The 14,808-nt window shown below is 51.9% G+C and overlaps 1 protein-coding gene across 6 annotated transcripts in view; it reads right to left on the reverse strand.

Annotated features, from left to right (window-relative positions):
• Positions 1-14,808, reverse strand: part of MARK2 (microtubule affinity regulating kinase 2) — a 58,184-nt gene that overhangs the window by 25,340 nt on the left and 18,036 nt on the right. The window contains exon 1 of one of the 6 annotated variants that reach the window (XM_080817189.1): positions 13,106-13,149. The exons of the other annotated variants lie outside the window; for them this stretch is intronic. The gene's annotated coding sequence lies outside the window, so the exon portion shown is untranslated. Of the gene's footprint in view, positions 1-13,105; positions 13,150-14,808 lie in introns of those variants that run through there. 6 annotated transcript variants of the gene reach the window in all.

A 14,808-nucleotide genomic window follows, 5' to 3' on the forward strand; every position in this document is an offset into this window, starting at 1 on the left:
CTCCCAGAAGAGGCCCAAGAAACAGCCGACATACCAGTACCACATGGTGCCAAGGGCTGGGGGAAGCTCACACTGCCAGCCTCGCGCTCCACTCGGCGCCGCCCGTACCAGTGGGTTACTGTAACCATGGAGACCAACAAGTTCCTCCATATCACAGGAGAGAGTCCGCCTGCCAGCAGCCCAGGGCTCTGGGGGAGGCAGAAGGCAGCCTGCAGCAGAAAGGTTTGGCTCACTCCACAGAGGATTGTGGGGGGCTGATGGGAGTCTAACCAGTGCAGCTGAGGTGCCTGGGCCTCCCTCTTCCTTCCTTTGTAGCTTACGTTTTTATTCAGCATTGTGTGGCTGGACACGGTGTAGCAAAGGGCTGGAGTCCCAGGTCTGCAGTGGGACCCCAGCTCCGCCACTCTGGCTGCCAGGGAGGAAACGGCTTAGAAGTGTGGTATGAAGAGTCACACAGATCCACACGCACTACAAGCAAGGCTCCCGCTCTCACGTAACATCTTCTTTTAAGGGATCCAGGTCAGTAAACGCTCTTATCCCTAGTTTATCCCAAATCCTTTTGTTCGAGGAATCGTCCAGATACCTTCTGAGCAGAGCGCGACCTGTCCCTTCTCTGGCTCTCACGGCACCCTGTCCGTACCTGTTCATCTCTTCTGACCCTGTGTCGCCACACCTTAGCCTCCTCGAGCTCTGAGAGGCCAGATGCCGTGTCTCGCTCACCCTCGTATGCCCTTAGTGCCTAACACTCAGTACCTGCACCCGGCTGGCCCGTGGTGAAATACCTGAGGAATAAAAATGATACAAGTTTTTGATCCTTACAGTCCGCCTCCTGGCAGGTGAGATAAGGGCAGAAGTATCAAAACCTTTGCCACAAGACCCCTTTCTCCCCTTTCAAGGTAATTGTTGGTTCCCTGTCCGGCCTTCCCACTACACAGCGCTTTAGGGAGGGACCGGGGTCCGATTCACCGCCACAGCGATGCCTCTACCGCAGAGCAGGGGTCGGCAATCGGTCCTGAATGCCTAAATGGATATGGAGGAATAAATAAGAAAACATGTAGGGTCATCTTAATGACAAGTCCCTGGGCCCTGCACCAGTAACCCGCATCTCTGTCCTCTGCAGACACATCTGAGTGGGCAGGAAGCCACAAGATCCCCTCGCCCAAGGAAGGAGGGCATCTAGGAAGCATTGGTTCCACGAACTAACTTCCTCAGGTGGTGACAAGGCCCTTGGAGCTCTCTCCTGACACAGTGCTGGCGGCAAATGTCATCAAGAGATGGACTGGAGACAGACTGAACACACAGGCACAGCCAGGGATTGGGGGGGGCACGCCCCACACTCCCGTCCCTGACCCCCCTCAAACAAGCCCAAGGCCCCTCCATTCATCATGGCGGTGGGGGGGAGAGGGCTCTGCTCTGAACTTCCTGATGCCCAACCACCACTGGGCCCAACTTAAGACCGCTCTCTGCCTCGCCACAGTCGATCTCGCACCTGCTTTGCTATCCAAAACCACTGTGCCTTGCTGGGACGGGCCATTCTAAGAGCTACTGATTTGGGGAAGTGACAGTGACTTACTTGTAGGAGACATTTATTCTCTGGCACACTGAGAGCTCGGCTTTCCTATTTCCTCCCTGAATCGATGTAATGACTATAAGGCCCGGTCACCCCTGGAACGCCAATAGAATTCACCCATACACATCTTCCTCCTGTCCTGCTGCAAAAATCGGCATTCCCACCCTGCCCCCCAGCCCTCCCCAGGCTGCCTCCTGTTACAGAAAAGCAAAGGAACTAAAAACGGCAGCTGGGGAGCTCAGTTGACTCACCCAGCATAATCATCTCCTCCCAGAATCTCCCATCTTCTCCTGGGGTTTTTGCCAACCCAAAGTAAAAAAGAAGCACGAGATCTTAAAAACACACACACACACACACACACACACACACAAACAAACCCCCCCCCCAAAAAAACTCTCTCAGCGTTTATGCAACAGCCTCTCTACCTGAGTTCAGATTTAACCCCTTGTATTTGCCCCTTCCAAAGTGGTTTCCTTAGAACGACTTCACGCCGAGGAGCAGCTCCAGCTCCAGGCTGGGAAACAGGCCTTCTGGGTCCTATCCAGTTCCAGCTCCGCACTGGAAGGTGCTGAATAAGACATGTGCCTCCTTCCACTGCACCTTCCTCTGGAAGTGGAAAAAAGACTGCCTCCCTACTCCTCCAGACTCGAAGAGGGTGCTGAAGGAGGAGAAGGAAATATCGGGAAAAACACTGGGACAGCACTTGCCCCAGGAGTCCCCACGGCCAGAGGTTGGAGCTCCAGCCGGGGAATAAGGAAGGGAAACCACCTAAGGTCATCACCGCCATGTCGCCTCAGGATGGTCCCCACCTGGCGGGGCTGCAGTGAGGCTGCTCCACTTTCGTGACCATTAAAAATCCAACTGGTCATGCTTGGCCTCAGCAAACCCCCAGGGGGCTGCTCCGCTCACAGGTGGAGGTGTCATCTTCCTCCTACAGCCCACTGTTAGGAAGCCAGGCGGGTGACAGCACCTGAGTGGTGGGACTGGTCGGGGAGGGGGAGTGGGGGCTGTTTCCAGCGCCTCCTGACAATGAGCCCAATCAGCTAAAATTGAGAATTTGGTCTCTCCCATCCCTTAGAGCGATCACGGGAGTGAGTGTAGCTCTCGGACGACCTTTCTAGGTGCGAAGTGGTACCTCTGTGTGTTTCTGTTTGTCTTTGTCATTTGGTATCCAGAAGGCCAACTTACTTTTTGTAAGAGATGCTAGGACTACAGACTAATGAGAACACTTATACAAAGCATATACAAATAGGCTGGGGCACATTGGTCAAGAAATCCCCAACTTCCCAAGAGTTCCATTCGGAGAACAAATGGTGACTGTCTCAGACCAGCTCGCGAGGGCCTGCCATTGTCCTTGAAGTAGTATGTCAACCGTACCAAAGACTTAAACCACAGCCCAGAATGGGAAAGCTAACTCAAGAGTTCTACCTTGGGTCCTAGGAACAAGTCTTTGCTCCCTAAGCAGCACGGGCAGCAGAAACTGAGTCTCTACAGCCTTCCAACCTTGGGTGGGGGCTTAGAACGAGAGGACCTGAGTTGGTGAACAGGGCTTCAAAGCACTTGGGGTGTTCGGGTAGGAGGCAGGGTCTGAGGAGAAATGAACCCAGGCAGAGGTGAGAAATGAGGCTGGAGTTTTGAAAGGAACTTTGAGTAGGTACTGCCTTCCAGGAAAGAAGGGCTAATCATGGAAGACCTCTCTGGCTTTCTCTCTTCCAGCTAGAGAGAGAAGAAAAGGGAGCCTGGGACAGTCCCCTGACGTATCAGGGGCAAATGCTCCTTAGAATGGTCTCCCTGCTTGGCACCCGAAGCCTGGGATGTGCTTCCCATCTACCTCACTGGGCCCACTGTGGCCTCAACCCTGGGCTGAGGACAGAGACTTGCTGGACCCTGTTACTAAGTGGCCACGACCTGGGCAGGTGCCTTGGCTAGCTGACCAGATATTTGGAAGAAGGCTCATTCGTTAGAAGTTAGGTGGGGAAGACTGGAAAGCTTCTCAGTGAGACTGTGTATACGTCAGCTTCTGCTTGTAGGTCTCAGTGTCCCCTAAAGCCAAACCCTGGTCATTTTCTGGTGGCAATGGCCGCTCTACTCGGGGCGCCCTAGTTGTTCGTGCAGTTGACCTAGGGAGCAGAGAGGATGGTACATGAGAAGAGCCATTATCCACTAGAAGTGCTTTCTTAACAAGCAGTTTTAACAGTTAATTCATCTTTTCGGAGAAAATCCTAGGAAGGGAGTCTGTCTTTTGTTTTTTTTTTTTTAAGATTTATTTATTTGAGAGAGCACGTGGGGGAGGGACAGAGGGAGAGACAATCTCAAGCAGGCTCCACACTGAGCGCAGAGCCCAACTTGGGGCTTGATCTCAGGACCCTGAGATCTTGGCATGAGCCGAATCCAAGAGTCAGATGCTCAACCGACTTCGCCACCCAGGTGCCCTGTGAGTCGGAGTTTTCTGACCTCTGAAATGGACCCGGGAGCAGGGCTCTTTGGTCCAGACTGGCTCAGTGCTGGTGGAAGCTCTCCGGAACGAGAACACCGACTGACAGTGGAGCTGGGGAAGGAGGGGGCCACTGTCGGGCACTGTTAAATGCACTATTATGCAGGCTGCAGACAGCAGAATACTGGTTATTTTGAAGGAGGCAAGCAGCCTAGTCTCTAGCTCATCACCTCTGAATTCACCTAGAGAGTGCAAGGAAGAAAGGGTGCCTACAGAGGCAAACAGACCCTCCCCAACACATCCCAAAGGGCAGCTCTAATTACCAACAGGCGTGGTGGCTTAAATAAAGATCTGAAGACTGAGAGGAAAAAAACCCACCCAGGATACCTCTGATCAGAAAAATCTAGCGGGGTAGCAGGAGGCCACTACTACCCATTGTACTGTTCTACCTAGTCCAAGCAACCACCACAAAGACCCCAGGGCACAGAAGGAACTAAGATCCCCGAGGTGGATCTTTTCGAACTGGCCTGGGAGAGTTCCGGAGATGAAGACCAGGTTCTGCTCATCTCTTGGCACAGCTTGGACTTGGACTTGGGTTTCTGGTAGAGCCAGCAAAGGCTCCAGCAGCTCAACTGTTTTATCCCTTCCAGAAAAGGCCACTCTACCCTGCCCTGATTAAAAACAGATATTAAACCTATACATCCCACCCTAGGAAAATCCAGAGTGCACCCCACAGCTCCCGTGATATACAACGTTGGCAATATTTTCTAGATATACGGACCTGGAAGCTTGCAAATCAACAGTCACAACGGGACATGTGCCTGGTCATTAAGAAACGGACACACACAACTCACACACAGTGTGGCTGGAGTCCCTGGCGCGTCCTGAAGAGCACTGCCTCTTCAGTTGTGAGCCGGGGGAGCCGGCGTGCGGGGAGCAGGGGGGAGGGTGGTGATGGAGACTGAGCGGCATCCCGAGCTCCGGGGCGGCTCCGGCTCTGAGACTTAGCAGCCTTCCTCGGCAGCCGGGCTCCCACCACCAGCTGTCCTTCACACAACGCAACAAGATCACTGTTTGGGAAGATGGGATTTTTGGTGTTGGGTTTTGTATCCATGAACTATCAGGCATCTGTCTCAGGGGCAGTTTCCTGGAACAGCTGCAGGTCCTGGGCCCCGAAGCCAGGATTTGAGATAGAGGAGAAAGAGAAATGAGACACCAGAAGTACGAATTCAGAAGAGTAAAAGCAGGAGGAATGAAACTGCCTGCCTTCTCGCCCCTGTCCCACAGGAGCTGACTTTCCCCACCTAGTCCCCACTAAGGAGTCACATACACCCACACTTACAGCAGCCCCTGTTTATTCATGGGGGATATTCTCCAGGACCCCCTCAGTGGACGTCTGAAGCCACAGATGGTACCAGATCCTGTATACAGCCGACCCGAAAGCAACACAGGTTTGAACTGTGCGGATCCACTTATACACGGATTTTTTTTCCATACAGAACAGTACTGTAAATGCATTTTCTCTTCCTTGTGACTCTCTTAGTAACATTTTCTTTTCTCCAGCTTATTTTAAGACTACAGTATATAACACACATGACATACAAAATCCCGGTCAATCAACTGTTCACGCGATCGGTAAGGTCAACAGTAGGCTACGGGTAGTTAAGTTTGGGGGAGTCAAAAGTTATATGCGGATTTTCGACTGTGTGGGGGTCGGCACCTTGAACCCCTATGTTGTTGAGGATCGACTATATACTATGTATCTTCCTATAGATGCGTACCAGTGACAAAGTCTGATTATAAATTAGGCACAGTAAGAGACTGACAACAAAAACTAATAATAAGGGGTGCCTGGGTGGCTCAGTGGGTTAAGCCGCTGCCTTCAGCTCGGGTCATGGTCTCAGGGTCCCGGGATCGAGTCCCGCATCAGGTTTTCTGCTCAGCAGGGATCCTGCTCCCCCCCCCCCACCTGCCTCTCTGCCTACCTGTGATCTCTCTCTGTCGGATAAATAAATAAAATCTTAAAAAAAAAAAAAACTAATAATAAAATGGAACAATTTTAACAGTATACCGTAATAAAAGCTATGTCAAGGGCACCTGGGTGGCTCAGTGGGTTAAAGCCTCTGCCTTCGGCTCAGGTCATGATCTCAGGGTCCTGGGATCGAGCCCTGCAACGGGCTCTTCACTTAGCAGGGAGCCTGCTTCCTCCTCTCTCTCTGCCTGCCTCTCTGCCTACTTGTGATCTCTGTCAAATAAATAAATAAAATCTTAAAAAAAAAAAAAAGCTATGTCAATCTGCTCTCTCAAAATATCTTCCTGTACTGTATTCCCCCTTCTCGTCAGGATGGAAGAGGACACCATGCCTGCGTGCTGAGATGAAGCGACGTGAGGGACGTAGCGTCAGGCTACTACTGACCTTCCGACGCTACGTCAGAAAGAGGACCATCTGCTTTTGGACAGCGGGTGACTGCGGAAAGTGACACTGTGTAAGAGGGGACCACAGTACTGTCCTTGGCAGACCCAGGCTTCCTCCTGGTGTCTCTACCTCTTCACCCTGACAGCTCTGCCACGTCAAGTGACCGTGGTATCTAAAACTGATGCTGGTTACCCCATGAAGAGATAACCAACGTCATGTGAGCTGGCCGGACACGTTCTGCTGTACTTGTTTATAGGCAAGAGGATTAAAACAACCTGTCAGGGGAGGGAAGGGGGCAAACCCTGTACACAGGGCAAGCACTGGCAACATGGCCCAGAGGCCTCCTGTCAAGAAATCTTTTGCTCAAATATAAAGCAGAAATCTCCAAACACCAAACCAGCTAACTACGCCAAATGCACTTATGATCCTGTGACCTTGAGGCACTGCTCAATTCTTCCAATGTTCTTTGTATGAAAGGTTAATGTTAGGGTTTTTTGGGGGGTGGGGGGGGACTAGGGGCAACACAGTCCCCCATGAACAGCCCCAAACTAAATTCATACCCAAGCAAAGCCTTTCTGGACCTCCAAGAAATGTCTAAGGTGTAGGGTTTACGCAGGGAGGTTTACACAGGGTTTATTACATAGGTTTATGTAGGGTTTACGTAGGGAGGGTCCGAGGGGGTCTCTGGATGAAGCAAGCACTCCGTTCTCAGAGGTCTCCAGGCCAACCGGAAGTCAAACTACCCAAACAGAACTTCCTAAACCATTTCTTGCCTCCTCAAAGCCAGAACAGGGAGGCAATCAGGGACAGCTCCAGGACGGAGGGGCTCAGGTGGCAGGGAGTCTGGGGACCCGATGAGGATCATCCTCTCTAACCAGCAAGTCAAGTTGACAATGGCAGCACTGGTCACAAGACACAGGGAGGAGGAGGGGAGAGACATCAGCCCCTGAGTCCGTGGCTCCAGGTAGCCTAAGCTCTTAAGAGCGAAGTTGCAGAGAAGCTGGCCCCTGGCTCTGCGAAATGAGATTCTTTCCCCCTCGTTCCACCGCAAAGCCATTTGTCACAGCCCCTAAGTAACCAACCCTCCCTTCTCAGCAAGCTTGGGCTACTCTGGTCCGGTCGCTGCCCCAGGCGCTTGAGCCTTGGCAGCAAGAAGGTACTTCCACTTGGGTGTTCCCAAGTGTTCCCTGGCTGGCTGGAAAGGTGGGCAGAAGAGGGCAGGGGTGGGGTGGGGGGGCCCTTCTCTGGCCAGCCAGAGGGGAAAAGTCAAACATCTGCTGGCAACCTGCGCTCCCTCCCTTAATTTCCCCTTCTAGCAAAGGGGAGCAGCTATCACTTCCCTAACCCTCTACTCACAGTCTAGCTGAGACCAGAGAAGATAGACCCCTACTATGAAAACAGAAGGCAGCAGTCCGGCTTAGGAACTAAAGAGCATGGCTTAGGGAAAAGAGGGGCACCACGCTGCAAGGGATTCCAGGAATAACCTCCCCAAACCACCCACCGAGCTCTTCCGAAGAGCAGGGCTGTTTGGGGGTGCCTCCATTTCCCCATGCCTCAGAGAAGTGGGGGGCCTTGGGCAGACACACACCTGGCTGGGTCACCATCTCCTCTAAGGAGCCCTGGTCTCCCTGACAGCACGTGCGTCCACATCTGCCACACAGAACCAGCCCGAGACGGGAATGTGCTCCGGCGTTCACATACTCACACGTGCATTCATCTTCCTCCAGGGAGCTGCTGTCATGCGGGGCAGTGAGGCGGGCTGAGTCCCCGCTTGGAGCCTCTGAGCCGGTCACTCCAGTTTGCTTGGCAGTTTTGGGGGTGGGACGGGGCGGGAGGGGGGGAGGAAGGGGAGGAGGGGGATAAGGGGGGGAGGAGGAGGAGGAGGAGGAAGGGAGATTATGATTTTCTATTTTCAAGCTCCGCCCCTAAAACCAGGGGGGGCAGCAGCTGAGTTCCCGGTTGCAGGCGCGCTCCAATCTCTGGGCCCTACAGAGCCAACCAGCCGCAGAAGGAACTCTGGGGAACGCGCACATCAAACGCACTGGGAGAAGGAGGGGAAACCAACACGGGTAGAAGTGAGTTGGTCCCCTGCCAAGAACTCTGAATGGTACTCCTATCAGAACTAGAACATAAGAGGAGGTGGGCAGGTTTACGGTCCCTGGGGAAAGGCAGGAGGGGAAACAGTAAAAGCCAGGCGAGCACAGGAACAAAACTCACTCCCTGGCAGGGGAGGGGACAGCCCAGTCATGTGCAGGGCAGCATCCGTATGCAGTCTGAACCGAAACACGGTCCCACGACGCCTTCCTTTTTTTTTTTTTTTTTAAAGATTTTATTTATTTACTTGACAGACAAAGATCACAAGTAGGCAGAGAGGCAGACAGAAAGAGGGAAGCTGACTGACTCCCCGCCGAGCAGAGAGCCTGATGCGGGACTCGATCCCACGACCCCAAGATCATGACCTGAGCCGAAGACAGCAGCTCAACCCACCGAGCCACCCAGGTGCCCCCCATGATGCCTCTCTGAGGTGGACAGTCCATGCTCTACCCTCGGGTCACTCTTCACACGCTTTGGCAGCTGTGCCCTGAACCCTGCAGTCTGGAGCATGGTCATCTCTCCAGCCTTGGAAGTTAAGGTCTGCCAATCAAGCAGGGGAGGACAGGCCGGCAGGGGGACTCTCACTGGCTGTGTTGCGCAAGCGACTCCGACCAAGGGCAGAGCAGAAGCCACAGATGACGGCCCCTCCCATGGGGAGGAGAGAACGCCTCCTTCGCCAGAGCAGAGCCCAAGGCTGCCACAGAGAGGTGCTGTTGAGCGACAGAACTGTCTGTCTGGCGTGGCAGGAGGGACGGCCACCAGGTCCTTCCACAGGCTGCCTTTGAAAAGCCAGCCAGGACCTCAGGTGGCAGCAGTGGCCTGGGAGTCACTCCCCTATGAGAAGAGGGAAATCGGTTCAGAAGCGTCCTTAGCCAGTGCGCCCCAAAGCTAAAGCCGTGGTCCCCTGACCGGGACGGTAGCCTCAGCTTCCTCTCCACCCAAACCAGCAAGTAAAAAACCAGTCCCGCCCCTCACTCTGCAACATGGGGTGGGGGGCACCGACCGTCACGTCAGCAGGGTGCTGGGCACTGGCAAGAGGAAGTGACGGCTTCACAGGCTCAGTGCTCCTCCCAACGCATTTATTATCTGTGTGCACGTGTGTACGTGTGTGTGTAAATGTCTATGTATGGATATATCCATATCCATATCCATAAAATACCATAAAATCCATAAAAATACCATATATCCATAAAATATATAAAAATTTATATATTGTATATATAAAATAAATACATAAAATCCAAAAAATCCATATATCCATAAAAATCCGTAAAATACCAACGCAATCTATACAATGGATTTTCAGTCCAGACCCACATGGCTTCTGGATTCTTCCTTCAGCTGCATAATGAGCTGGCTGGTTCCCTTTCCCTGTCTGCAGTTCCAGCCTGGCCCCTGTCCCTTCCTAGAGTCTCACTCTGGGCTCCAGCCAACTGTCTTCCAATGTAGAATATTCTCTCGACCTCCAGGCCTTTGCTACTGCCTCCCACTGCCTGGAACACTTCCCCTCCACCATTCACTCCCGTTCTCCTTCCTGGTTAGCCTCCGCTCAGACATCGCTTCCAGGAAGCTTTCCCTGCTCCATCCCTCTGACTTCACAAGGTCCCTGACACACATCCCTTCGAGCCTCTTGAACAAGGACTTCGTGGCTTGCTGAAGGGCCTACTTCTCAACTCTTGGTGGCTGCCCTGTTCAAGACTGAGAGCAGCCTGAGGGAAATTTCCAGGACTTGCGTCATCTGTGTGTCCTCAGTGCCTAGGTACAGTATGCGGCACCTAGCAGGCTCTCTCTAAATGCCTCCCTAATTCACGAGGCAAAGTCAGGGTCAGGGTCTTCCTGCTTTTCCCAGAGTCTCCTCGCATGACAGCTCTCAGCACAACCCTGCCTCACGTGAGCCCTCCAACCAGGGTCAGGGCTAGAATGCTGGTGCCCGTCACTCTCAATCCATTCCCCAAGGCCTCTGGCACCTCTAAGGATGGAGTGTCTGGCAGGATTTCAGAACGCATATCCGGTGTGTGGAGCTGGGGCCTGCTGCCCTTCCACTTGTCCTTTCCCAGCCTCCCTCCTGCCATGAGGTCTGTGGGTCAGCGCCTGTGCAGGCCTCCTAAGCAGCAGGACTGCCCCTGAACTGGAAGTGAGCGGGGGTATAGAGCCAAGGTCCCCGAGAGAGACAGAGTGATTCGAGACCTGGTCCCATTCAAACAAGTTCTATGACCTTGAGCAAGCCATTCACCCTCTTGGGCCCTGTGTCTCCCCACCTGTAAAATGAAGGTCTGTCCTGTGTGGGCATGAGGGTTTTCAGGGCCTCCGTGCTCATAAGCCTTCCAGGCTGCCCCTGAGACAGCAGCAGGAAGTGGGCATGGTCTGTACATCCTGAAGACCACATCCTGACCTTGGCTTACAACAGGTCAACCTGCCTGAAAGTCTGGTTCCATACATAATATGCCTTGGACACCAGGCTCACACACTGGAAAATCTCCTCTGCCAAGGGCTGAAAAAATTAAAGTTTACTCAGGTGACTACCCCAGACTTAGAAACATTACAACCCTGAACTCAGGGTGCCCTAGGGAAGGATCCTCTCCCTCCCTAGACTTCACTTAGGCACAATTTATAAGCTCCTCAACCCTCCCAGCCTCTCTGTCTACCATGAGCGTGGCTCTAAGGCACAAGGGACAGTTACGGGGACACAGAGTCTATTTCCAGCAGGCCCCAGGGCTCTGCACACTGAGTGTCAGCCGCACCCAGGAGGTGCTCCTCAGCACTTGGGAGTTACTGGCACACCCCGTAACCAAGCCCACCCGTAGCAGGACTCCCCAGCAGCCTAGCTCCTCGGGGAGCTCCTGAGTCCAGAGCTGCCCACCTGACTGCCCTGGGCAGGTGACCCACGAGGACAGACTGGCTTGGCAGAGCCCCAAGCAGCAGTTTCAGTCTCCCTGCCCCATGCCAGGGGAGGGGGGGAAGGCGGGTCCCAGCAGACCAGTCCAACAGGTCCTTTTGCCACCACCCTAGCACAGCTAGCGCCTTTTGCACCAGTTCAAAAGCAGGAGATTCAAAAGTCAGGTGGAGCTTTCACACCCTGAGTCACAAGGACCAGGGAATCGAGAAGAAAGGAGGAAATGGTCATCCTCTCATTCCTGCCCTACCCACAACAGTCCTGGGAAACATGGTCCCTGATCTCATAGTTCTTGGGTCAATTCAGAAAAGCAACTCATCGTCCCCCGAGATGCTCAAAGAAAAATCTGGGTTCTCATCATCACCAGACACTGAGGTGGTGTGAAATTAGTTCTTCCTGTGCCATGCTCCTGAGCTTTTCGCCCACTATAAATAACTCCAGTTTCTGATACAGACCACATGATCTCGCCAACTCTGGACAAAATCCTCAACACTCAGTGTGCCTCTGTTCACCCATCCAAGAGAGAGAAGGATGAGGCCAACCGAACCAGAAGCAACAATGCAGCCAGAGATGCTGTGTGTCAGAGACAAGAAGAGAACTCAGCAAAAGGAGGAGGGCTTGCTTTCTGGCTCCAGTCCCTACTTCCGGAAGCCAGACAAGGCTTCCTCGGCAGTGTGTTCTCCCCCTAGGGTTTCCTCTCTGGGTTCTTAACAGAACCCAGTAACAACGTTAACCTTTCTCCTCACCCTCTCATCCTGAAAAAGTTGTCTCTTTAGTCATCACTATATCCCAAAAGACACAAATTAAGACTTGTATGCCCAAAAACTGGATAGAGAGGTGTCTGATTTACAAATCAATATGGACACACTCCCTCAAGGCTGGCTATCAGTAAAGAATGCCTATTTCATAATTTTTCTGACTTTTTCTTTCGCAAATAATTGAGACATGCCCATGCATAAAGCACTCCAAAACACTCTGGGGGAGGAAGGGATACAGAAACAGATAAAAACAGCTCAGACTTCAAAAGAGCTGATTATCTAGCAGGAGAGATAAATAAGCACAAATCACGCAGCCCAATGTGGGACCAAATTCAGGAACTAGAGTTAACAGTCCGCTTACTTCCCCCAATTTACCTCTCTGGCTTTTGTTCTTCTTCAGAAGAACCATGGGTGAAGAGATGTGAAAGTCATAGGTCCCACTTTTAGCTAGGACCACAGCGTTCTGCCAGGATCTGTATAAACCCCGGGCCTTCAGCGACTGGGGATGCCTGCCCACTGAGTCAACAGTGTTGAGTTGTGGATGCCAGCCTGAGAGGAAGCCAATCCAGGGAGAACCACTGAAGAGTCAAGCACTGAGCCTTCCTGGTCTCCTCCCCATCTGGAAACTAGGGACAGGCCTAATAGACAAGCAAAAATGGGAAAGAGCTTAAACACAAAGAACAGGTACTCAGGTCGCGGAAATGAAGTCAGAGTAAACAAAGAGAACAAAACTTCTTGGGGAAGTTTGCAAGGGATTCTTAAAGCTCGGCATCTGGAACCCCCACCACAGTGCTGACCCTGCAGAGGGAGCCACATTTATATATTTTTCCTTTTATGTCCCAACTGTTGGTTGTCAAGCCCCATCTCCCCCTTTAACTCCCACTCAATCAGTGCCAGGGCTCAGTGCACACTGATCCCAGTTTTTAAACAGGACCCTTACCTATCGGGCTACCAGCAGTGGCAGAGCTCTTCTGGAAGGTAGTAGGGAGGAACAAATACTCGTTCCTGAAAGTACCTGGAAAGAAATAAAATTCCCTAGACAAACAGAGAAGATTCTATGCCATTAAAAAAAAAAAAAGAAAGAAAGAAAAAAGTCATTTCAGGACCTGGGGATAAAGATCAAGGCCCATGTCCTTTACCGTTGTGGAGGCAAACAATTCTGAAGCTAGTTCTAACTTAAAAATGGGAAAAGCTGGTAAGAGGCTTGGTCCAAATCACCTCAAAAGAAAATCACTTCCTGAAATTAAAATTAAAAAAAAAAAAAAAAAAAAAAAGGCGGCGAGGGGGAATGGGAATTGGGTTTGTTTAAAACCTTTCCTATACAAAAAAAAAAAAAAAAAAAAAAAAAATAAAACCTTTCCTATACAGTAGGTAGCAGATTAGCTACACAAGACCCTTCTGGAATGGTTTACTGGGAAAAGGGTTATAACGCGGGCATCCTGGAGGCGAAGCCAGGAGCTCAGCACCTACACACGTATTACTGAGAAAATCCTCACGCCACTGTCAGGACTACGGGGCACCGCCGGGGTCTGACATGTGTCACTGGGGTGGGTTAAGAGCACAGGTCTGGCAGCTTGCCCTGGCGGCTGTTTCACACGCAGTTTCTGTGGTTTCAAGAAAGGCAGGGTGTTTGCTTTTAAACACTATCTTAAAAATACACTTCAGAATAGAGTTCAGCCATTCCAAGATAGGAGGGAACGAACAGCAAACCAAATAAAGGAATCTGGTTCTACCAGACAGAGAGGGAGCACACAGAGCGGCAGGGAGGGGAAAGACACATTCACCGTGTGCACCAGGACGGCAAGGGAGCCGACGTAGTTCCTGCCGCCAAGCTAGGAAAGGAGGACACTGAAGTGGCACTAAAGACAGGAGATTCACCCCCTATTCAGCTCTTCAGCTCTCCAAAATGAACTTACCTGGCTCAAATCTATTTGTTTATTTAGAAACGAAATAAAGCAAAACCACCCCAACAGTTCCGCATCAATGCAAAGGACTGTGGTCTAATCAATTAGCAGCCACACCTCTCCGCCGGCGTGATGTGGTAATTAAGGTAGAGATTCTGCTCCCTGGGAATACAAGTACAGAAGGGCCGAGCCCCTATGGGCCTAACCCATTACGACAGCCTTTTTATTAGCAAGAAAACACTGCCATGCACTCTCCAAGGAAGCGGTGGCCCGCGTCACAAAAAGACACCTGCGTGCGAACAGCAGCTACCTCCGCTAGGAGATAAAAGTGAGCTGGAGGTGGGTGTGGGGAGGGGTGACCCCTCTCGAGGCGGCCCACAGGCTGTGCTTCTCCAGGTAACCTACCTGGACCTTGGTTTCACCCGGTAACAAAAAGGCGGATTCTACAGTAATTTAGAAATGGCACATAACCGTGATCTTGGAAAAGCGAAATCAGGTTTGAACGCCAAGTACGACTCTTCCTCTGCAAGGGCAGCGAGAGGGGCACAGGTGGGTAAATGAGGCTTGAAATAAGGGCAGCAGCTCACCGCTTCACTCTCGCTCCATGCTGGCATCTTACAATAGCCTTACAATTTTAGAACTTTGCTAATAAAACTCCAAATGCCGAACGGGATCAAGGAAAGGGCACTATTGCGCAGGTAAGACAAGCAAGTAAATCCAATCATAAACTCCTAAACTC

The sequence above is a fragment of the Martes martes genome (genome assembly GCF_963455335.1).
Source record: "Martes martes genome assembly, chromosome: 10".
NCBI lineage: Eukaryota > Metazoa > Chordata > Mammalia > Carnivora > Mustelidae > Martes > Martes martes.